This window comes from Gadus macrocephalus, chromosome 12, assembly GCF_031168955.1.
Source record: "Gadus macrocephalus chromosome 12, ASM3116895v1".
NCBI classification, from domain to species: Eukaryota; Metazoa; Chordata; class Actinopteri; order Gadiformes; family Gadidae; genus Gadus; species Gadus macrocephalus.
In genome coordinates, this window is record NC_082393.1 from 12,391,332 (window position 1) to 12,417,256 (window position 25,925).

The 25,925-nt window shown below is 46.2% G+C and overlaps 1 long non-coding RNA gene across 1 annotated transcript; it reads left to right on the plus strand.

Moving 5' to 3' along the window:
• Window positions 1–7,909: 7,909 nt before the first annotated feature.
• LOC132469377 (uncharacterized) lies at window positions 7,910–9,530 on the plus strand. The gene is made up of 3 exons (XR_009528425.1): window positions 7,910–8,056; window positions 8,774–8,851; window positions 8,979–9,530. It is a non-coding gene; the product is annotated as an uncharacterized LOC132469377 (long non-coding RNA).
• The last annotated feature ends 16,395 nt before the right edge of the window (window positions 9,531–25,925 follow it).

Below are 25,925 nucleotides of genomic sequence, written 5' to 3' on the forward strand. Positions count from 1 at the left end.
CTCTCTCTCTCTCTCTCTCTCTCTCTCTCTCTCTCTCATAAACAAACCTCAGCTGAATGTTTTTTTGTTTTTACTTCAGATAAGGTCCACTCTCCAACCTTCCTGAAAAGGAACTAAAAGGAGAGAGCCTCAGCTAGGTACAATGTCTCCCTGTGAGTGAGTGCACATAATTATCTGGGCCATTTTCCTCCTCCCTCCTCTTCTTCACCAAAACATGATTAGCATCTGCTGTTGCTGTGGAAGAGCTCAGACTGGGGTCTGTCTCTGCCATCCACCTCTTTGCCTGACGACTAGACCTGTGTCTGGGCAGCTCTTTACAGGTCAAGGCCTGCAAGCTCCACGCTCTCATCGGGGTTGAGCCCACTGAAGTGTTTTGTGTGTGTTTGCGTGGGGGGGGGATGACGACTCTATGGTGTTTTGTTATTAGCTCGGTCCACAACAAAAACAAGTACATCAACGTCCATTGACATTTACTGAATGGCAAATTATAGCACAGTGTTACATGGACATGGACACAGATACTTTAATATTAAGTCCCCTTATTCATTAGACTTTCCATATAAGCAAAATATTTTCATTGTTTACTTAAACCTTAAGTACCTTATCACAGTCTTTTAGCGCAAATATCAGCTTGTCTTGTTACAATTATGAGGAAAAGAAAAACAACAAATATTTTAAGACGCAATCACTCAAGAGTCTCTTGGTTCTCTGGAATGCATTTTGAGTGAAAGGAATGAGAGACGTGTTTCAGAAACATCAAACTGAAATGTTTATGATTTGGTCATCTATTGTAATAGCAGTGTCTTTGTGACCAAAAGCTGTTATTTAAGTACTGATTGCTGATTTCATAAAATAATGTTTCATGAAAATGTTTAATTCTTGTTTTATTGAATCGCTTCTCACCTTTTGTTTTATTTGCTGGCACGGGTCACTTTCTGTGAAACAGAAAAATTGGCTGCAGGCGATCATGAAAGTGTGCAGCAAGATTGCTAGCACTCAAATGACCGATATAAGGTCAGGTCATTTAGGAAGGCTCGCTCGATCATGGCTGATGCAACCCACCCCCTGTACTTTGATTCTTCTAGCTGCCATCAGGGCGCAGAAACAAGCTGCCACTTTGCCGAACTAACCAGTTGAAAAAATCATTTATGCCTGCTGCCATCAGTCAACGATCACATGTAACGAGTGTGTTCTGTTTTGTGTTATTTGTTGTCTTATCCGTTATGTGTTTGCAGTTTCTTTTTTTTACTGCTGGCTGTGCATCAAATTGCCCCTCGGGGATAATAAAGATAGGCCTACCTGCTACCTTGTAGGCCTATTAACTTTGGTGGTCATACATTTTCTTCAAGGGTATTTTGAAGTTAAAAACCGGAATGCCGCGATGTAAACTGATCCAAACATATACGTTTGTGGGATATGAGTGGCAACTGGCTTAACATATATGTGTGGCGCCATTGTGTGCCAATCCACACTTTTTATTATTCGATTTTTGATATGTGTCCCTCCTCCTGACAGAATAAGAGCCTTATGACTCTAAGGCCACGTTTATACGTAGCAGGGTATTTATAGAAACAAATATTTCCCCCCCCTCCGTTTTCAGAAATAACATTGTGCACACAACATCGTTTACAAAAAAGTTGTCGTTCACATCAGAACGCATAAATACGCCGTCAAGCAACATTATAACTATGCCAAACCTATGGGCGGCAGTGTAGGGAGAAGGATAAAGCCAGGCAAGCCAATCAGAATCCTCAGAATCAACAACAACGAATAACAAGCGTCTTCCTGAGGGGTGTTCCACGAACGGAGGTTTAACAAACACTGAGTCAGCGGATCAAGTATAAAAATGAAGTATAAAAAACATACAAACTGGTAAGCTTTTCCCACCATCGTATTGGTATAAATTTAAGCCAATCGTGAAAAGGCCGACCGTCGGCAGACTGGATCTGGCCCTCAAATTGTCTTGACCCCGGTGGAGGAGCTGTTAATAAACATAAATTCAGGGCGCCCTGGCATGGAGGGGGTACCTGGAGGTACTACCTCCGCAGAGAGTCAGGGGCCATGTGAGGGTACCCCACTGGTTGAATGTAGGTTTTTGTGTTTTCTTGTATTTTAGATTTTGTTTGCCTTCGAAGTAACACATGCAAACCGTGAGCATGCCACAGCGCATATGTTCCAAATGTTTCTTTTTTTGGTAACTGGGTAGAAAACCTAAAAGGAACAATTCATCAACTTCACAAATCAAGATGGATTAGTGCTTGTAATGACGGCTACGATCGAACATTCTCCAGTGGATGCAAGTCCGTTAGGACTATTTATGTTGTAAGTGCCTCTCGGCATAGTACTCAGACAATATTGCTCTTTGTATGATAGGAGGCCGATACAAATCTTGGATGGGTCATCTGAAAGGACTGAGATGTGCTCAGCATCTCCAACATTATAGCCTAGATAAAACTACCATTTGCAAAAACTGGAGGGCTACGCAAATAGTCTGGAGAGAAATGAGGCCAGGTCCTCGATTGGTAGTGTTGGCTATGTGAGGCTATTTAAATATATTAAAGATTTGCGCGAGAATCTAAGTCTCTCCACTCCAGCAAAAAGTCATCCGATATGCCAAGATGTCGAGCCGTGGTCTTATCAATCGCTCTCGGTGGATTGCACGTATAATTTGCGCTCCGATATCAGCAGTTCTCTCATCAAAAGGGCATGCCATTGTGAACACATGAAATCTGCGGTGAACGCAGGTTTAAATACCCAAAACCGGGTTATGTTTCAAACTTAACCTGCGCAAAACCTGCTCCGACCAGGTTTGATTCAGAGCATATGTTTCTATAGCAACTAACATATCGTGATCCTTTTGGAACGGAAAACCATAGTTACCGCAAACCCTGGGTTAACTTACCCGGTTATGTGATAAAACCGGCTTTGTGGAAAACCCCACTGTAACAAACAAACTGCAAATATAGGGCGCTCACATAGATATATATATTAACTAGATGCCCTACGGCGGCGTCTAGAACGTCACCATAGGTCGCCATCTTACCACAGTTAAGCTTTCTGGTCTAATCTGTTGTAGCGGACGTAAATCAGTGATCTGCACAAACGCTACTACTCTTATCTCGCTGAAATCTTGACGGATTTATAAACGTTTTGGTTTCTTACAAACTTTTTTTGAGTTTTAGTAGACCATGTATTGATTTAACATAAATAACATGAAAACCTTGTGCATGTGTTTATTTATTGCACCTATCTGTTCTGTTTAATGTTCATTTCATATGAAAACACATGGTTATATATAATTACATAAATACATCTCTGTACAGGGTGGGGATTTCAACATGCAGCCTTTCTTGATGTATATTTGTAAAGGGAAATCTTGTACCTGTTTTAGAACATTATTCTATTTTTCTTAGAACCTAACAATTATTCATAAGTATGTACTGTCATACCTACATCTCTGACGTTTATAACAAACCAAACCGTTTGAAAATCAGTTGAAAATTGAGCAAGTTATGGTTATTTAAAAAGTACATGAATCACTACCAACACAATGTTATAGGTGAGCAGCTTACTGTGGTAAGATGGCCGCCAGTGGTGACATTCGACTCCATTGGCCAGCCCCGCGGACGAGGCATCTAATTAATATATATATCTATGGGACGCTCATATGACGTTAAGCATTTCCTGGCGCATGATGTGACGCTTCAGAACCTAAAACCCTGTTTCTACCCGTTGACACAACAACACATAACCAGCGTTTTCAGAAATCTCCGGCCAGAAATCTTTGGCCAGAGTTTTTAGAAATTATGGTTTTCTGTGATAAAAACAGCGTTTTCGTGTAAATGAGATGCCAAACCGCATGGAGATATCTGCGTTTTCCCTTTGTGTAAACGGGGCCTAATGCTGCGGCCACACCAAACGCGTTACTCGCGTTGGATAACGCGTGTAACGTGCCTAACTTGATGCTAGATCATTGTGTGTCACAAAAATGGTTCAACGCGCCTAACGCGCCTGTGGCTGCGCTGGATTTAGGAGTCCGAGGTAGGAAACTCAAACGCCGCCGTGCATGATAGAGCTTAGATCGGGTTCGATTAAATAATCTGCTTCTGTGCAAGCGTCACTACTCTCTGCCCATGACGTCGGGTCCAGCTCCCCGCTGATTGGCTATCGCGGCTAAGCATCACACGTTGGAGCGTTGAAAGTTACATTTTTTGAACTCCGGGCGTTGGTGCGTTACTGCGTTTACGTGCGTAATTACGTGCGTAATTACGTGCGTCTGCCGCTGTTGGGAAAAATAACCTGCTGAGTACATCACATGTACATTATAAATATAGCTAACTCCTACCCTAGCCTGATGAGCACATCACATGGACACATTATAATATAGTCAACTCTTGCTCTAACCCAACAACACAAACATGATAATATATAGTCAGGTCAAGGCCGGAGCTGAAGGCCCCATCTCCCAGGCAGGCAGATGGTGGACACTCAGACAATGCACCAGTATCATCTCCAGAACGGGAGAGCCACATTAATTTATCACACAGGAGACATTTTGAGAGCTCTTCCCCGTTAGGAGGAACCAAGAGATACCTCTGCCCACACCAGGGGCCTGAGAGCCACATTAAATTATCACACACGAGACATTTCAGGGGGGCACTCCCCGTTTTAATTTATCACACCGGAGACACGAGGAACTCTCCCCGTTACGAAGCTCTCTCAGGGCCTGGGAGCCAAAACACACAGAACCGCACACACCTCAAACGCACACACCTCATCGAGAGGAGGATACAGCATAAGACTGCATCACACAGGGACTCTTCACCTTCTTCTGAAGCAGACCTTCCACGGAGGCGAAGCTCCAGACGAACCATCAGCGCTGATTAGGGACTTAGACATATTCGATCTCTCACGCTTTATGACTCTGTATAACCGTTGCCACTTTACTTAATAAATCCAAGGTCCTCGTGCCGATAGACTTTATTACCTCTCCGTCTCATTTCATCTGGTCCAGTAACTAGACAGACCGTTTTTCCCAACACCGCGTCTAAAGCCCAGTTCAGACCAAAGATTCACTTTGCAACGGCTTGCAACTCGCAACTCCTTGCGACGAGACGGGCTGCGACGTTCTAAGGCCTCGTGCCCACTACCTCCGTCCGTTGACTGATCCCCATTGACTTTGAATGGGGACGGAAGCGCAATGCATTGTGGATCCGTCCGTTCCGTTGGAGCCTTCGGCTCCGTCAGAAAGTTGAAAAATGTTCAACTTTTCGGCAGCGACGGATCCGTCATCCAATCAGATCGCTGTACGGTTGCGGATTGACGCCCCGCCCTCATGGGTAAAATCCTCAGTTTGTCGATACTCATGCTAATGATCATGTGTTTTCCCCGCATGCGATTTGTTGACCATTATGTTAATTTTGATGTGCCTGTCCCCGGACGTGATTGGCTGCTGCATCGGAGGGCCGAGGATCCGGGAGGATAAAGCACGGGCGAGCTCAACATTCACGGCAGCTGAGCTGGCCTTGGATATGCAGCTTGCCATATTGGGTCTTCGTATGGTTATTTGTTGGTTGATCGAGGTTCTTGTTAATTGCTACACGGGAACTGGGCCAGAGTTTTGTAAAGGTGCGGCCACACCAGACGCGTATCTCGCGTAATTTTTACGCGAGATACGCGTGTAAAATGTTGCTTGACCATTTTGTGTCAAAAATGGTCGCATACGCGCCATACGCGCCTACGTCACTCGCCTAGATGAGTCCATGTCCATGCAAGTGAACGGAGCGTTCCCTCTTCGTCATAACTATCAAACCAAACATCCTTCACATTCACCGAGCGAACATTACGAAAGTAAAATGCACATTTCTCGCTAAAAATGTTTCCATAAACGCATTTAATGGCGTAACTATGTTACTATTTCCACCCAGAATAAAGATAGTTGTCGGCCGTGGCTGCGCTGGAGTCCGAGGTAGGAAACCCAAACGGCGCCGGGTTTGGGTGATAGAGTTTAGATCGGGTTAGATTAAATAATCTCGGATATAAATAACAATAATCGGGTTAAATAACTTCACATGGTGTGTCTGGTGTGTTTCCAGCATTCGTAGTGTTGATCAGCAGATATATAGTCCGCCAAGACGTTGAGGTTGCTTAACCAGAGACTCTGTCCATGCAAGTGAACGGAGCGTTCCCTCTCCGTCATAACTATCAAACCAAACATCCTTCACATTCACCGAGCGAACATTATGAAAGTAAAATGCACATTTCTCGCTAAAAATGTTTCCAGAAAAGCATTTAATGGCGTAACTATGTTACTATTTCCACCCAGAATAAAGAAAGTTGTCGGCCGTGGCTGCGCTGGAGTCCGAGGTAGGAAACCCAAACGCCGCCGTGTTTGGGTGATAGAGTTTAGATCGGGTTAGATTAAATAATCTCGGATATAAATAACAATAATCGGGTTAAATAACTTCACATGGTGTGTCTGGTGTGTTTCCCACATTCGTAGTGTTGATCAGCAGATATATAGTCCGCCAAGACGTTGAGGTTGCTTAGTAACCAGAGACTCTGTCCATGCAAGTGAACGGAGCGTTCCCTCTTCGTCATAACTATCAAACCAAACATCCTTCACATTCACCGAGCGAACATTATGAAAGTAAAATGCACATTTCTCGCTAGAAATGTTTCCATAAAAGCATTTAATGGCGTAACTATGTTACTATTTCCACACAGAATAAAGAAAGATGTCGGCCGTATGCTTCTGTCCAAGCTCACTACTCTCTGCCAGTGACGTCGGGTCAAGCTCAACGCTGATTGGGCAACACGGCTAATCGTCATGCGTATGAGCGTAAAAAGTTCAATTTTTTGAACTCTTGAAATAGCGCGATATACGCGCGTAAATATACGCGCCTCATACGCGCGATACGCGCGTAAAATGTTGCTTTTACGCGTGACACGCGTGTACGCGTCTCATACGCGCGTAAACCAATGGTTCCCTATGGAAAAAATGGCGATTTTATACGCGAGGTACGCGAGATACACGTCTGGTGTGGCCGCACCTTTAGAGGTTATCAAACACCGACTCGCAGCTATACTTTTGTTAAAAACACTAGACGCAGGGGAGCTGTTCCACTCATGTATTTTGGGAGCGTATGCAAATTTAAGCACTGTGACGCGACTCGGGCTCTGACGATACTGGAAAGCGGGAAAGCGGGTCATCTTGCCTCGCAACAAGCAGGAAGAAGCGGGAAGAACCCGGCGAAGCGATTTGATTGGCTGACGGATGCCTCTGCAAAGACTACTCCCCCATCAGTCAGCCACGCCTTCCCACGTCCATTGACTGACGGTGCAGTGGGCATGTAGGGTAATGGTACGGCCACACCAACCGCGTTAATCACGTTGGATAACGCGAGTAACGCGCCTAACCTGACGCTTGATCATTGTGTGATGGTTCAACGCTTCCAACGCGTCAATGCGCCAACGCAGCTAGATGAGTCCATGTCCATGCAAGTTCGTCCGTCGCCCCAAACGTTGCCCCCGGAGCTACCCTTCATACCTCCGTCTGGTTTCAGCGTTGTTATGGATGTTATGCAATAAATCCTTTAGAGGGCAGTGACTGTCGTTTCACAAATGAACGGCATCGACAATCGCAAACATGACATCTGTAGAGATGATTTTGCTTTGCTTCATCCGAAATCGGCAATAAAAAGTGCAAAAAGTGTGTGGTGGCATGTGACACCCCTCACCAACCCGCAGATTATCTCCTCAAAATGTTGACCAGTTACAACTCATTGCCAAAGCAGGGGAACAAAAATAAAATGAAATGTCAGGTATATAGTATTATATTATAGTATAGTATAAGTACAAAACGTCACGGTCAAATAAAAATAATATATATATATATAATATACCAGAGCTATAGAGAGAGAGAGTTGCGACACTTCCATTGGACTCCGTTGTAGCGCCTACTTCCGGGGTATGGAGCCTCGAATAGTTCCAAACAACCATTTTACGGCGTAGGTGACCGTTCATTTCCATTGCTGGCCGCCGAGTAACTTCTGAGGTAAATTGATTAAATAGCTACCTCTTTTGAATTGTCAACTGTCTATATTGTATCAGAGGCCCTTTATGATGCATATACTGATCTTTATTTGTAAATGCACAGCGTAATTATATATATATTTATCTTGGTAGACGACCGATTGCTGGCTAGTTTGTTAGCTCGATTTCACCATCTGTGAAGGTATCTCCGGGGGTAAATTGATTAAATAGCTACCTCTTTTGAATTGTCAACTGTCTATATTGTATCAGGACCTTGATGATGCATATATTGATATTTATTTGTATATGCACAGCGTAATTATATATATTTTTATCTTGGTAGACGACCGATTGCCTGCTAGTTTGTTAGCTCGACTTCACCACCTGTGAAGGTATCTCCGGGGGTACATTGATTAAATAGCTACCTCTTTTGAATGTCAACTGTCTATATTGTATCAGGACCTTTTATGATGCATATATTGATATTTATTTGTATATGGACAGCGTAATTATATTTTTATCTTGGTAGACGACCGATTGCCTGCTAGTTTGTTAGCTCGACTGCACAATGTGATGGTATCTACACCAACAATTACAAAGTTCAGTACTAGTGAATCTAACTTTTATTTAGTTAGTTATTTATGTTGGATTACTAGGATAATTTAGGTTGATTTAAGGACGGGTTTTATGATGCGATAGCTAGTAGAAATAACTGTTTGTTTAATTATATCCTGGAAAGGGTGATGTTCAGCACATGAAGCCCTACAGATGCCGCCGATTCAACAATGCTGATTATGATGGGCGGTGAATTTAACCTGTATGGCTTTTTCGTTTTAACTTCTTGTTGACTGAATTGTTACTCTTTCTTAGTGCCAAATTGATTATCTTTTTTGTTTTGCAATAGCCCCCTCTGCTCTCCTTCTCGTTAATTTTTCCTTTTCTAGTTGCCTTATTAGGTCCTCCACAGTCGCCCCATCAGTCCCTGGCAGTCTGGTCCCTGGAGCAGCTGGCCCTGGCAAAGTTATTCCTTCACTGTTGACCCCTGACTGACTGGCCCTCAGCACACACATCCCTGGATCACCTGCCCCTGGATCACCTGCCCCTGGATCACCTGCCCCTGGATCACCTGCCCCTGAATCACCTGCCCCTGAATCACCTGCCCCTGAATCACCTGCCCCGGGCAATGTAACCTCTTGATTGCTCTCTCCGTCTCCTGTGATGTCCTTTTCAACGCTCTTGAAATCCACCTCAATTTCTCCCTCAATCTCTGTAATAATTACAAGGTAATGTTTCTGTTATATGTATTTTGCCTTTGCATTTGCAACGACTGTCATCTCCAATGTAATAAAATGAATTAAAGCAAAACATTTCTGTAATGTGAATTAAATCATCTGCCACAATCAGAAACCAATACAATTTATAAATGGATCTACCGGCAATTGTTAATTGGGTAGAAATGTGTCGATTATCTACATTGTGTGCAAATCCTCAGAGAATCCCTGACCTCTGGTTGTTTTTTAAACTGAATGTACAAATATGAATTATGCAATCTCATTAGGAGTGTAGTCTATCCTTGAATTACATGAAATGGGGAATATTGTTAGCTGCATGGATCATACCGAAGTTTAATTTGGTGCAATATGTGTGGTCCGTTGCACTTGGTTCCGGAGGCCAGAGGTGGAAAGAGTACTAAAATATTTTACTCAAGTACAAGTACTGTTACTCTGTTGAAATTGTACTCAAGTACGAGTAAATTTACCGGTCAAAAAATCTACTCAAGTAAAAGTAAAAAGTAAATAATTTAAAATGTACTTTAAGTAAAAGTAAAAAGTTACTTTTTTACAATCAGTGTTTTCTGCCTCTACTGTGATGTGCAAAAGCCCACCTGGGAAATCGAAAGCCCACCTGGCAAATTCCCATTGTCATTGTGACACAGCACACAGTGCTCAGTCACTGCACACAACAAAATTGCATTTATGCCTCAAGGCCAATTTCCACCGGAATCGGCACGGAAGCGCCACGGCAGCGAAGCGGCTGTGTTCCGTACTGCAATCCCCACTGGAAGCGGCACGGACACGTTCCGACAGATGGCTCAAGACGTGAATAATTATAATAAGTATTCATACAATATTATTCACGAGATATATTGAAACCATATATATCATAATATACATTATAATATATACATATATACATAGGCCTACCTTATAATCAACCATACACATGACATAACCCATTAAATACGGTAGACCTATGATTTCTAGATGTCATGGCAACGTCCACTCGCGACACTGGACTTGCGAGGCATCGACGCAGACTTTCATTTCTTCTTTGCCACTGATTAGCTATTGATACCATACCATAGATAGACTGTATAATATATAAATACCCTGTGAATTGCATAGGGATCGATGTGAGCTCATGAATATTCATGCGCAAAGGCAAACTGATTGGCTGTAGTCGTGTTCTGAGACACGGCAGCGAACCGGCAACTTTCAGAAATAGAAGAGACAAGTATCGTAAACGAAGTGCCGGTTTGGGGACGGTTCCGTGCCGTGCCGGTGCCGTATCCAGTGGAATAGCCTACGTTCACTTGAATGGTTTCTATTATTTTCGGCGAGCGATTCGCTGCCGTGCCGCTTCCGTGCCGATTCCAGTGGAAATTGGCCTCACCCATGCAAGGGAGCAGCCCCAAATGGCAAAATGACTACTCACGGTAAAATCATTTCCAAAACACATTTCTTTTTATTTAAAAAAGTGCTACATAAACTACAGAGTGCTACATTCAGCAAAAAGTGTCATCATCGTTTGAGTGAGAGACAGATCGTACGCGCCAACACTCTTTATAAAAGAACTAGGTTCTAGGCTAGAATTCTAGAGCTGCCGGCGCGCAGGGGCACAACGTTCAGTTTTTTACATCCCATAATTCATTACTCTTGTGCTGTAAAATGTACCGAAGTACATTACTCCAAAGAAAATGTACTTAAGTAAAAGTAAAATTACACATTTTAAAAAGTAGTTAAAAAAGTACAAGTACACAAAAAAGCTACTCAATTACAGTAACGCGAGTAATGTAATTCGTTACTTTCCACCTCTGCCGGAGGCACCCTCACAGAAGGGGGTTTCCTCCTCTTCGGTTTAGGGCGATGGATGAAAACTGTTGGGCCTGCATCGGGCCTCAACTTCAACATCCTATCTACTTTTGTGGCTTTGAATCGGTCATTTTCAAAGTGTACCTGTAGGTAGGCTTGTAAGATCAGTTTCCATTGCACTTCAAATATCATTGGAAAGTCATAATTCTCTACACTTAGAATTATTATGCCCTTTGAAATGCTAGCAAGTGATCTGAACATTACGTTACATCGTTTTTGACTGTTGCTGACTGTCAATACGTTTTGACGGCTGACCATTGCCATCCATTTCTCCCTGCGCTCTTGGTCCTTGGGGAAGCCGTACATGTGAATGATAACCCTTCTCGGACCGATTGGGGCATCCAAATGCTGCACAGCCAACCATGGTATGACCATTTATCTATAAAATGTTAGTTGTAACCAATGAACCATGACACCATTGAAGATCACAGAGCGGGTAACAACTGTTCCTCAACCACTTATGCCCCGACTTTTGAGAATAGGTTAGAGGTCAGAGTTCATGACCAAACGAGGATCCTCCCTCCTAAACCCATTTTGAATTTGCTCAGGGCTATTCTAAGTATTGTAACGGCATAAAGTATAGTATATTTGCAACGTTATATGTTAATGGTTTGCCCTAAGTATATAGTGTTCCCTGCTGTGTCCATTGTTGAATCTGTTCACACAATCGCAATCACTTGTTCTTGTCACACTAATTGTTTAATAAAAAAAAATACAATTTCATTCATCCAAGCGTAATGAGTTGTTATTCTTTAATATATTTGATACTTTGTGTGGCTTATATCTTTAAATGATCATGGTAGAACATCTTGAATACTTTGATTTCAACACAGATGTAAGGTAAAAGTTAAGGTTAGGCCAGTATGCTAACACAAACGTGAAGCTTTCCCTCCAAAACTTAAAAACGTATCTAAGTAATAGTACTTATAGATACCGCTCTGAATGTAAAACTGACATTTACAAATATGCAATAATGCAATAACAGTCAGACAAATACTTGTATGTGATTTTTTCATACATATTTACCATTTAATATTGAAATCTCTGCTGTCGTCCCATAGAATAACATTGAAATCGCGGCGTGTTTGGAACTATTGAGGCTTACATGAACCACGTGACAACCACGTGACCACCCTGTCGGCGAGATCATAGCGTGTCGCAACTCTCTCTCTCTATAGCTCTGTAATATACATATCAGATATTATACTACTCTATCTATTTTCGCGAATGGTCTGACTTTTGACTCTATACTGCCGCCTCGATTTCCGGTGGCATTGCTCCGGTTCTCCCGGAGCACTCCGGATTCGTAAGCTCAGAGGCGACGGACCCATTTACGGACGAAACACCTCCGGGACCGGACGAAACTGTCCGTATCCGTATTTACCGTAGGGTGTGAATGGGCCTTAACGCGGTTGGTATGGCCGTACCGTAAAACTCAGAGGTGTCAAGTAACGAAGTACAAATACTTCGTTACTGTACTTAAGTAGAAATTTTAGGTATCTTTACTTTACTCGAGTATTTTTTTTACTCGAGTAAACTTTTTACTTTTACTCCTTACATTTGAACACAATTATCTGTACTTTCTACTCCTTACATTTTTAAAACATTCTCGTTACTCTTGGTTACGGTTTTGTTTCAAAAGTTTCAAATGTGCGCCATCCAAATATACTGATTTCGAGCGTAATTGGCTGAAGCATAGAAACCCATAACACTCATTGGCTTCTCTGCGTATGACGCAAAACAAGAGGCTAACTTAAATATGCAAAGCGCGGCAAAGGTCAGTGTCAAAAAGATATACTGTTGGCAACTGTCACTGCGAGATGGCTGAAGGCTCTGAAGACAGAGGAGGACATCAAACGCTTCCACATCCCTGGCCCTATCTTGAAGAGGTGTTTGAAATTGTGGGAAGCAAAAACGACTCATGGTGCATGCGCTGCAAACTTTGCCAACCAAAGAACCATGTACTTTCAGCTTTCAAGAACTCTCCGTCTAATCTCAAAAAACATATAGAGGTAAGCTCTGTATTATTATTATATTATAATAATGGTCGATTTAAAATGCTTGCTACAGCTTGACTAGCATATAAACATGCCAAAATAGTGCACTATATAGGGAATAGCCGGGAACGAGAATTCGGACACTACGCTGAACATTTCTAAGCGTCAGTAAATGCGCCGGGTATTTGTGTGACGCAGAAAGATGCGCCCACATCATGTAAACAAACCAGGCACTCACGAGGAAAGCTAGAGGTTGTATTGATGTTGAATGTTACATTTCCTTGTTCATGTATTTTTTTTATTAATTTTGAATGTTAAATATTCTATGTTAAATCCCAAATAAATTGTTGACATTTCTAAACGAAAGCCGGAGACTCCATCATTAAATGTATTAGTTTTCGCGGTTATTCAGCTTCTTCTTCTCCGGAAAAACACGACCTCATTGCATTGTGGTATACGGGAGTAACATGTAGGGAACATCGTATGTACACTATTTTAAGTCCACTATATAGTGCACTATATAGTGCCCTATATAGTGGACCACTGAGAAATCGAACACCCTACAAAATGGCGTGCACCCTATTTAGTGCACTACATCCATGATAGGGAACGATTTCGAACACAGCTTCTGTGTGTGTGTGTGTGCGTGTGTGTGCGTTTGTTGTGTGTTTTGTGGTTTGCTTGTTAGGCTATTTAATATTCAGTTCATGTATGTTAGTAAAGGGTTGTGATTGTCCTGGGAGATAACTGAAAAATGTATCATGCAAAAATAAATATATATATATTACGGTTACTTTTTACTTTAAGTAGATTTTAGAGCCTGTACTTTTCTACTTTTACTTAAGTAAAGCGGTTAAGTTGATACTTTTTCTTTTACCAGAGTCTTTTTAAAATCCAGTATCCATACTTTTACTTAAGTAACGAATGTGTGTACTTTTGACACCACTGGAAAACTGGGCTGTTCACACTAGTGGTGCCGAGATGATGCCTCATGAAACGTCAAAGCCTCGCAGCCAGATGAACCATCAAAGTGGTTCGACCTCGAAGCTTCAAATGAGTACGCTAGGGACACCTAGTGGTGAATGAAATTATGATGAAAGAAAGAGTTTCCTGATGTTTGCTTCGTACAACATCAAAACGTTTAAGAATTAAAGTCATTTCAGTGATACGTGTGAGTGTGCCGTTCACAAATATCTCCCGAGCTCATGGTAGAGAACAAATCATTTGACAAAGATTTTAAGTCATCCCGGGCAAAATAGATTGTCTTATAATACAGTAGCCTACAAATAATTGTAATAATAGAACTGCATGATGACTGAGAATGAGTGTGATTAATTACATAGCCATAAAAGTGATCTTGGAACTGGGTAGGGTCTTCTTTTTGTAAAAATGTACCTGAACCCATATCGCGGAACAGCCCGAGATGAAGCCTCGAACGTCACACGCTACGTCATTTCGCCTATGTGAATCCTACTCGATACGGAGCTTCGCTGGGGGAGGAGGAAATAAGATTAAAGATGTCTAGGATAGTATAAATGATAACTGTAAATGGCAGGTGGACTTTGCTTTTGATGGAGCCATAATGTTATATTAATAAAAAGCATTTTATTGATGGGCACCTTTCAGGCCACTTAAGCACACCTTACGCATAATTAATAAAATATTAAAAACACTTGGGTGAGGCGTGTTTGTCACTTATGTGAAAGAGCTGAGGCCTGTTTCAGGTAGCTGGTTTTGAGGCAACCCCGAGTTTGTTCGCTCTGAGTTAATGGAAACTCTGGGTTTTCCGTTTCAGGTAGCAGGTTCAGCGCAACCGAGAGTTAGTTGCTGCGGCAACATACGCCGTGGGTCTAACCTGCTCGGGAGGTGGTTAGACCTACTCTGAGTTTGTTGTTCTATATGATGTCTATGGGGGGGGGGACGACACGATTGTAGGGGGCGGGGGGGAACACGTTAGTTGAGGGGGGGGGGGGGGGGGGGGACGACGACACGTTTGTTGAGGGGGGGGGGGAGACACGATTGTAGGGGGGGGGGGGGGGCACGCTCGACAACGAGAGTTGGTTTTTATTGAACGAGACTTCAACACGGAACAGCTGCACGAAACGATGGTCACGTCACTCTCGGTGACGGTGTCGACAACAATGAACACACGAACAATGTTAATAGAACAACACACAACCACATAACATCCCGAACCCATTAACCCCACTTAATCCTAACAACAAAACAAGTTAACAAAAGCCCCATTTGTCAACCTACAACCCCAATTCCCAGAATCCCCCGCGGCTCCGGAACACGGCGTAGCTTATATTAATCTTTATTATCTGAATGGGAAATGCAATATTTTAGGACAGATACACCATTAAACGCGTTTCTAATGACATTTCTAGCGAGAAATGTACATTTTCCTTACATAATCTTCAGTCAGTGAATGTGTATGATCTTTATTAATCTTTATTATCTGAATGGGAAATGCAATATTTTAGGACCGATTCACCGTTAAACGTGTTTCTAATAACATTTCTAGCGAGAAATATACTTTTTACTTGCATAATCTTCAGTCAGTGATTGTGTCTGATCTTTAGCTTTATAGTTATTAGGATTTGATCGGCTCGCTCGCATGTTTCAACGACGTCAAGTTGTTAGGGACGCTGCTTTCGCTAAACTAGCAGCTCACGTGCTTCCTGCGTTTGTGTTATTAAACTGTTACTTTATGTAGCTTTTAATGATATTGTAGCGACCCTGGGACAGTTAAATAGTTTGTGTGTTATGTGTTACATTATATTTCGTTGTCCATTATGCCAGTTGTTCTATGTGCATGTATTGTAATGTTCTTCTTGTCAATCAGCGTGGGGGGCGAATCATTAGGTCAGCTGGGGGAGGGCCTTGGAAGAACAGGAGGGTGGGGGCCTGCACGCGAGTGAGACCGTGTTGCCGGGGTAACGGGGGTTTGTTTGGGTCCGGTTTTGAGCTGTTGGTTTCTATGTTGTTACAAGGTTGTTACAATGTTACGGGTTTCAGTGACCTGGTTTTTGGTTCATTAAAACTACCTTCAACTAATGACTCGACATGATTATGTCACATTGGTGGTCGTTACATTGGTGTCAGAAGTGAAACTATTATCATTATTTTTTTTTGTTTTATTATTTTCTCGGTCCTGCTGTGCTCGGCGAGTCAGCCGAAGTTGCTATCGCCGTTAGCCCTGTTTTTGTTGTCACTTTTTTTTCTCTACAACAATAATGCTCCCTGCGGACTGTCGGGTGAAGATAGAGATGGACGACTACAGCGAGGGGGCGTGTGGAGTAGCTTCGGAGTCTCTGGTGAGGGGTAGAGCCCAACGGGAACCAGCCGCCGTTGGAAAAGATGATTTTCACGGCGACAGACATGGCGGCGCCTTCCTCACATCAAGCCCGGTGTCCATCAAGACGCCTAGATACACCGGTAAGGCTGACTGGGAAGCTTTCCACGCGCAATTTGAACTTTTAGCCGATGCTGCCGGATGGTCAGTGAAGGTCAAAGCGCTGCAGCTTGCGATGTGTCTGGCGGACGACGCATTGTCTTGTTTGTTGCTGCTTAGCCCAGAGGACAGGGGGGACTATGTTGCCCTAGTGGGGGCACTAAGGAGGCGTTTTGGACTATGTGTTAAGCCGGGGCTAATGCGCTCGGAACTCTGCAATAGGCGCAGGAAGCCGGGGGAGACGCTGCGGGCCCTGGCCAACGATATCGAGAGCCTGTCTCGGCGAGCATACGCCCACATGCCGCCAGCCGTGCAGAGCGAACTCGCTCGGGATCAGTTTCTCCAGGCCCTTTCCCCTACAGAACTGCGCATCCAGACCCAGCTAGCCCACCCGCAGACTTTGCAAGAGGCCTTGGAGATGGCCATAGAGAGGGAGCTGGTGTGGGCTGGAGCAATCGACGATCATCCTGCTCCTCAGCCGATGGTGAGATCGGCAAGGGAGAGGAGTGAGGACTCACAGAAGCCAGCCTGGGTGGACGAGCTCACTGAACTCGTCCGCGCTGTCTCTATGCAGGCGGACCGCCGCCCCCCGTCTCGTCGAGAGCAGAGGGTCTGCTGGGGCTGCGGGCAGCCTGGCCACCTTGTCAGAGAGTGCCCTACAACGGTGAGAGCCCAGGGAAACGGGTCAGGGTCCGCGTAATTGGGGAGACGCGAGGCCCTGCCCCCTTACCCCCGCCGTCGTCGTCTGGAGGAGCCCATCATCACAGCCGGGGGGGCGGGGCTCCACCCCCCCCAGAAGCAGACGACAACGTCCTGGAGCCTGTTGTCGTGGTGGGGCGGACCTGGGCGGGGGACTTTTGTCATGTTCCTGTCACTGTTGAGGGGGTGGCCTGTTTGGCTTTAGTCGATACGGGGTCTACTGTGACCCTGGTGAGGCCAGACATTTTGCCGACCTGGACGGTACTCCAACCTACAACTGTGCAGCTCTGCACAGTCACGGGGGAGAGGGCCCCCATGAAAGGGAAGGGGTTGTTGTCCATCTGCGTAGGGGGAAAGACTGTCCTCCACCCAGTGTGGGTAGCCGCTGTGCAGGACCCCTGTATCCTAGGGTTGGACTTCCTGCGGTGTACAGGCTGCCAGCTGGACCTGGAGAGGGGGGCGATTGGCTTCCAAGGAGGGCCCACAGTCTATATGGCCCCGCCAAACACCTCCTACATCCGGCCCCAACCGACAACAGCTCAGATGGACCAGTCACACGTCACCGGCCCCCTTCACCCCCTTGCAAAGACCTTCCAACCACCCTGTCTTCCTGATCCCTGTCCATTGTCTCAGTCCTCCTCCCGCAACCCTTCTCCCTCCCTCCCACCCCCTTGTGTCAATGTTTCGGCCCCTACAGACTACTCCCTTGCCACTCCAGCACCCCACCTCATGAGCCTGGGCCCCTTCCCCTGCCCTGCCCAGCTTCCTCAGACAGGTGAGAAGACTGTGCTGTCGACTGTGCGGGCAATTTGGCAGGGGCACTGTGATGGACTAGACCCTCAACAGCAGGAGCAGCTGTGGCTACTACTGGCAGAGTTTAAGGACAGCTTTGCCTTGAATGAGAGCGATGTGGGTCAGACGCACCTGGTGCAGCATGAGATCGACACTGGGGATGCCAGGCCCATCAGAATGCGCCCGCGTCGCCTGCCCTTGGCCCGCCAGGAGGCTGCGGACCAGGCGCTGTGGGAGATGCAGCAGGCAGGCCTCATAGAGCCCTCAGATAGTCCCTGGGCAGCAGCCGTGGTGATGGTGCCTAAGAAGGGGGGTAAGTGGAGATTCTGTGTTGACTACAGGCCACTTAACGCAGTGACGAGGAAGGACTCCTACCCCATCCCGCGCATTGATGAGGCCTTAGATGTCGTAGCTGGGTCGTCCTGGTTCTCCTCACTCGATCTCCGCTCTGGCTACTTCCAGTGCCCTCTCGCCCCGGACGCCAGACCCAAGACTGCATTCTGCACTAGCAGAGGATTGTGGCAGTTTCGGGTCCTCCCTTTCGGCCTCTGCAATGCACCTGCGACCTTCGAGAGGCTGATGGACAGAGTGCTCGCCGGCATCCCCCGGCAGCAGTGTATCGTCTACCTGGACGATATACTGGCACACGGGGGCTCCTTCGAGACAGCACTTGCCTCGCTGCGTCAGGTTCTGGAGAGAGTAGCTGCGGCGGGCTTGAAGCTCCATCCTGATAAGTGCCATTTCCTGAGGAGAGAGGTAACTTTCCTTGGGCACAGGGTGGGGGGAGAAGGCATTAGCACCATGGAGGACAAAGTGCAAGCTGTCCAGGACTGGCCCACCCCCACTGACACCAGACAGCTGAAAAGCTTCCTCGGACTGGCGTCTTACTACAGACGCTTTGTGAGGGGCTTCTCCTGTGTGGCCGCTCTGCTACAGAAGGACAGGGAGTTTGTGTGGGCAGAGGATTGCCAGTCTGCTTTCGAGACACTCAAGGGAGCTCTCACCAAAGCCCCGGTGCTCTCCCCTCCTGACCCTGCCCTGCCCTTCATCCTGGACACGGACGCTAGTAACGTTGGCAATGGCGCCGTGCTGGCACAGGAGGGGCCGGAAGGGGAGCGGGTGGTGGCGTATTACAGCAGGACATTTAACAAAGCTGAACGCCGCTACTGCGTCACTCGTCGCAAGCTGCTGGCTATCGTTAGAGCTGTACACCACTTCAAGTATTACCTCTGTGGCCTGCGCTTCACTGTAAGGACTGACCACTCCGCGCTCCAGTGGCTCATGTCTTTCAAGGAGCCAGAAGGGCAGGTCGCACGGTGGATCGAGGAGCTGCAGTCCTACAGCTTCAGTGTGGTGCACAGGGCAGGGGTACGCCATACTAATGCAGACGCCCTCTCCCGACGCCCCTGCAGTCAGGATGACTGCCGCTACTGTGAAAGGATGGAGAGCCGTGAGAAGGAGCTGTGCAGCCAGGAGGAGGGATGTTCTGCGGTGGAGGTGGCGTCCCCAGTCTGCTGTGAGCTCCGGGAGGTCGACACCGCAGGATGGAGACGGCAGCAGGAGGAGGACGCAGACCTTCGACCAGTGCTCCAGTGGTTGGACCAACAGCGGCGGCCCCCATGGGAAGAAGTGGCCGTTCTCTCCCTGGTCACCAAGGGACTGTGGGCTAAGTTCGAGGCCCTGCGACTGTGGGATGGCGTGCTTCAGCGGGTCTGGAAGGAACCCGCCACCGGAGAGGTGAGGTGGCAGGTGGTGGTGCCTCACTCTCTGCGTGGGGAAGTACTTCAAGCGGTCCATGGTGCCGTGGGCTCAGGGCACTTTGGGGTGACAAAGACCCTGCGTCGCCTCCGCCTTGGCTTCTACTGGGGGCAGCACAAGAGGGACGTCGAGGACTTCTGTCGCCGCTGTGATGGCTGCACAGCCCGCAAAGGCCCCACTGAAAGGTCCCATGCCCAGCTACAGCAGTTCCCTGTGGGGTCCCCTATGGAGAGGGTTGGGGTGGATGTGGTGGGCCCGCTACCCTGCACAGAGAGGGGGAACAAGTATGTCCTCACGGCCATGGACTATTTTACCAAGTGGCCGGAGGCGTACGCTCTGCCTGACCAGGGGGCGGAGACCATAGCGGACGCTTTGGTCGGGGGGATGATTAGCCGTTTTGGGGCAGCGGAGTCCATCCACAGTGACCAGGGGAGAAATTTTGAATCCCGTGTCTTTGCGGCTTTATGTAGCAGGCTGGACATGCAGAAGAGCCGTACTACCCCCCTGCACCCACAGAGTGACGGCTTGGTGGAGCGATTTCATCGCTGTATGGAGCAGCAGCTGGCCATTGTCTCGGCTGAGCATCAGCGGGACTGGGACAATCATCTGCCTCTGGTGTTAATGGCATACAGGTCAGCTGTCCAGGAGTCGACGTCCTGCACGCCTGCTCTGCTGATGTTGGGCAGGGAGCTTCGCACCCCAGCTGACCTGGCGTTTGACCGGCCGCCCGATTCTCCCCCTGTTCCTCCCGGCCCAGAGTATGCCAGGAGACTCCAGGACCGCCTGGAGACGGCTCACTCCTTCGCCAGGGGACAGCTGCTGAGCGCAGGGGTGAGGCAGAAAAGGAACTATGATGTGCATTCCCGTGGCAGGCACTTTGAGGCTGGGGAGCTGGTCTGGACCTACAGCCCGCAAAGAAAGAAGGGAAGATACCCAAAGCTCGATAGCGAGTGGATCGGGCCATGCAGGGTCCTTGAGAGGATGGGGGAGGTGGTGTACAGGGTCCAGCTACCACCTCGGGGAAGGAGGGTGGCTCTCCACAGAGACCGGTTGGCCCCTTATCGAGGCACCGCCACCCCTCAACCTACTCCAGCGAGCCCTGCAGCTCCCCGCACCGGTGCGAATGGGCCCCGGACACGCACACCTCAGTGTTCTGGCCCTGGGTCCCCACCTAACCCTATCCTTGTCTCCCCTCCCTGTCGATCACCACAGTCAGCAACTTGGCCCCCAGCCCCGCCCCTCCCTTTCCACCTGCCCGCCCCCGGGCCTGACACTCGTGGGCCCCTCTCGCCCCCAGGCGCTTCTCCCCAGCCCCCCGTGGCCCCAACGCGGCCTCGTAGGGAGAGGAGAGCGCCGGGTCGCTTCCGAGACTTTGTTTGTTCCCTCGAGGACGAGGAACTTTGAAGGGGGGAGGCAATGTAGCGACCCTGGGACAGTTAAATAGTTTGTGTGTTATGTGTTACATTATATTTCGTTGTCCGTTATGCCAGTTGTTCTATGTGCATGTATTGTAATGTTCTTCTTGTCAATCAGCGTGGGGGGCGAATCATTAGGTCAGCTGGGGGAGGGCCTTGGAAGAACAGGAGGGTGGGGGCCTGCACGCGAGTGAGACCGTGTTGCCGGGGTAACGGGGGTTTGTTTGGGTCCAGTTTTGAGCTGTTGGTTTCTATGTTGTTACAAGGTTGTTACAATGTTACGGGTTTCAGTGACCTGGTTTTTGGTTAATTAAAACTACCTTCAACTAATGACTCGACATGATTATGTCACTGGCGAGGTCGTTACAATATCATCTTGTTAGAAACACGTATATCTGAGAGCCAACCCAGTCGCCAAAAGCATACGTTGACAGTGTACGTTTCGTGAACACTGGATTACGTCGCATTTCAACATAAAATAGCGTGTTATACACACACACACACACACACGCACGCACACACACACAAGCACACACACGCACACGCACGCACAGACACACAGACACACACACACACGCGCACACGGTGCATTTCGCTGCTAAAACAACAACAAAAAAATATTCCCTCAAATATTATTACTAAAGAACCGTTTTCCAAAGAACGAAATGTAAACCAATGCATTCTGAATGGGAGTGTTTCTCTGATTTTTCCATGCTACACAGAACGAAATGTAAACCCATGCAAATAAAGTTTAATGATAATGCATGAATTTATTCTTTATTCTGCCATAGTATTTATTTAGGGGGGGGGGGGGTGGTGGATCCAGATCTCGGGCAACAGCGCAGGGTTGCCAGGTACTGCAAAAAACATGCTGCCCACATACCGTTCAAAATCCACCCAAAATGTCCTATAAGCATCCCAAATAAAAAATGATATTATTGGCCATTTTGGCCAACGTTTTGAAAGTAATAATATTTGAGGGAATATTTTTTTGTTGTTGTTTTAGCAGCGAAATGCACCGTGTGTGTGTGTGTGTCTCTGTGTCTGTGTGTGTCTGAGCGTGCGTGTGTGTGCGTGTGTGTGCGTGCGTGCGTGCGTGCGTGCGTGTGCGTGCGTGCGTGCGTGCGTGTGTGTGTGTGTATAACACGCATGCTTTTGGCGACTGGGTTGGCTCTCAGATATACGTGTTTCTAACAAGATGATATCATTCAAAGTTACATAAAGTAACAGTTTAATAACACAAACGCAGGAAGTGAGCTGCTAGTTTAGCGAAAGCAGCGTCCCTAACAACCTGACGTCGTTGAAACATGCGAGCGAGCCGATCAAATCCTAATAACTATAAAACTAAAGATCAGACACAATCACTGACTGAAGATTATGCAAGTAAAAAGTATATTTCTCGCTAGAAATGTTATTAGAAACACGTTTAACGGTGAATCGGTCCTAAAATATTGCATTTCCCATTCAGATAATAAAGATTAATAAAGATCATACACATTCACTGACTGAAGATTATGTAAGGAAAATGTACATTTCTCGCTAGAAATGTCATTAGAAACGCGTTTAATGGTGTATCTGTCCTAAAATATTGCATTTCCCATTCAGATAATAAAGATTAATATAGGCTACGCCGCGTTCCGGAGCCGCGGGGGATTCTGGGAATTGGGGTTGTCAGTTGACAAAAGGGGCTTTTGTTAACTTGTTTTGTTGTTAGGATTAAGTGGGGTTAATGGGTTTGGGATGTTATGTGGTTGTGTGTTGTTCTATTAACATTGTTCGTGTGTTCATTGTTGTCGACACCGTCACCGAGAGTGACGTGACCATCGTTTCGTGCAGCTGTTCCGTGTTGAAGTCTCGTTCAATAAAAAACAACTCTCGTTGTCGAGCGTTCAATAAAAACCAACTTTCGTTGTCGAACGTGCCCCCCCCCCCTACAAACGTGTCTCCCCCCCCCCTCATCAAACGTGTCGTCCCCCCCCCTCAACAAACGTGCCCCCCCCCCCTACAATCGTGTCCCCCCCCCCCCCCTCAACAAACGTGTCTCCCCCCCCCCCCCCCCCCCCTCCCCGGTCAACAACAGTCTACCTCCCCCCCCCCCCCCCTAAACAATCGTGTCCACAATTTGCCGCGAAAGCCGTGAAACCCAAACCCCGAAACCCGCCTCCACAGCGGCACACGTGGATACTGTAGGTATAACACGCTATTTTTTACGTTGAAATGCTACGTATCCAGTGTTCATGGAAACGTACACCGTCAACGTTTTTTCTTGGCGACTGGGTTGCTTTAACTTATGTTCCAAAATTTGGATCTCCAAAGCATCCTTTTGCATCTTTTGCCTAAGGTGGTCCATTTCCAAGTCTGCTTTGTGTATTTGCTTTTCTAGATAGATTTTATATAAGTCTTTGACTGGAAGCTATAGGAATGCAAAAGATGAGATTGGATTTCACTGTGCCAAGTAGAGCGTTTCATTATAATTCCAGGGAGAATCTTACAGAGGTAAGCTGTGATTTAGAAGTGGATGGCCTCTCATTGGATTCGATTTCATCCTGTTTGAGAGAAAGAAGATGTCAGTTTTAAAATGTACAACGCTATCATCAACTTTTAGAGGTTATTTTTAAAAGGTGTTAACCTCAATAGGCCTTTTCTCTTCCCTTTCGAATGCCGCAGACAATGTTTCTCCATTATCTTCCTGTAATGACATTAACGGTTGTGTTCAGCAATTACCAAGACATTATTAATAATCTGTGGAAGGTGAAGAATTGTTACAATTGCATGGAGGTTGGTGAGGGCATCTGGTTCAAGTGGGGCGATGACGCCATCAGTAACTGGAAGAAGATGATTAGACAGTGAAATTATTACTTGAGCCAGAATATTGCCCCATCTAATTTTTAACGCGCTGGGTTGCGTGTACATATTTAATTATTTTGAATAACCAACCTCTTATAAAGGCACTTCTATCCGGGGGGGTGGGGGGGATCAGAGGAGCTCCCCCCAGGGATGCCCTCAGCCACAGGACCCATACTCTGTTGGCTGAGGGCCATCTCCTCAGCCTCTGTGAGGGCTGCAGAGGTGGACCCCCTCCAGTCTGCCGGGGCTCTGCTTTTTTTCGATTCGCTAACATGGAGGAAAATGTTACCCTAATATTCAGTAAGCGCTATTTTGAAGACATATATATATATATATACATATAATGTATTTTGCCTAGGAGTAGCCTTCTAATATATCTAAATCCGATTAAATATTGGCAGTGTTGGGGTGGCTGAGAAATGTACTACTTACATTTCCTGCTTAAATATAGGCCCATCACATGTTGAATATAGCTGTTAAATTAGGTAGAGCAGGCAAAACAGCACAATTGATTTGATTTCAATCAAACCATCAAATCAAATCATTAGTTTACCTGTTTGAACTATATTTTTGTACTTCATCTTCATTTGCTGCCAAGTCCTCTTGGGGCAACTCGGGTTGTTCCTGCGTAAATTGACACACACACACACACACACACACACACACACACACACACACTGCAACCCGGTATCACGCCAAGGCGTAAAATAGATACGTCTGTCCATGTCCACACATCGCAAGGCGTGTTCAGGGTCACGCTTTGCCTGACCAAAGCGTCACCCTGAACACGCGTCCTTTTCCATTCGAAATGAATGGGGGAATAGCACCAACAGGGGGCGATACGTTCTCCTAGCATTTGGTGAAATTGTTAAGTAGCCATATTAATCGTTATTATCTGAATGGGAAATGCAATATCTTAGGACAGATACACCATTAAACGTGTTTCTAATGACGTTTCTAGCGAGAAATGTACATTTTCCTTGCATAATCTTCAGTCAGTGAATGTGTATGATCTTTATTAATCTTTATTATCTGAATGGGAAATGCAATATTTTAGGATCGATTCACCGTTAAACGTGTTTCTAATAACATTTCTAGCGAAAAATATACTTTTTACTTGCATAATCTTCAGTCAGTGATTGTGTCTGATCTTTAGTTTTATAGTTATTAGGAAGATTTAATCGGCTCGCTCGCATGTTTCAATGACGTCAGGTTGCTAGGGACGCTGCTTTCGCTAAACTAGCAGCTCACGTGTTTCCTGCGTTTGTGTTATTAAACCGTTACTTTATGTAACTTTTAATGATATTGTAATAACCACAGGCGAGGAATTGAGCGAAGTAAGCTTGATAGCAGGTTTATTGGATTCCACAATCGGACAGGCAGGCACAGCTCCACCGGAAAACTACAACAACCAAAACTCCCGCCCGGAACCCCCTCTCAGAAGGCCCGCCCCTTCCTCCCAAACCCTGTGACGTGAAACACGTTTATCTGAGAGCCAACCCAGTCGCCAAAAGCATACATTGACAGTGTACGTTTTCGTGAACACTGGATTACGTCGCATTTCAACATAAAATAGCGTGGCACACATACACACACACACACACACACACACACACACACACACACACACACACACACACACACACACACACACACACAATGCATTTCGCTGCTAAAACAACAACTTGGGCTGCTTCTAGGACATTTTGGGTGGATTTTGAACGGTATGTGGGCAGGACGTTTTTTGCAGGCAGGACCTGGCAACCCTGCGCTG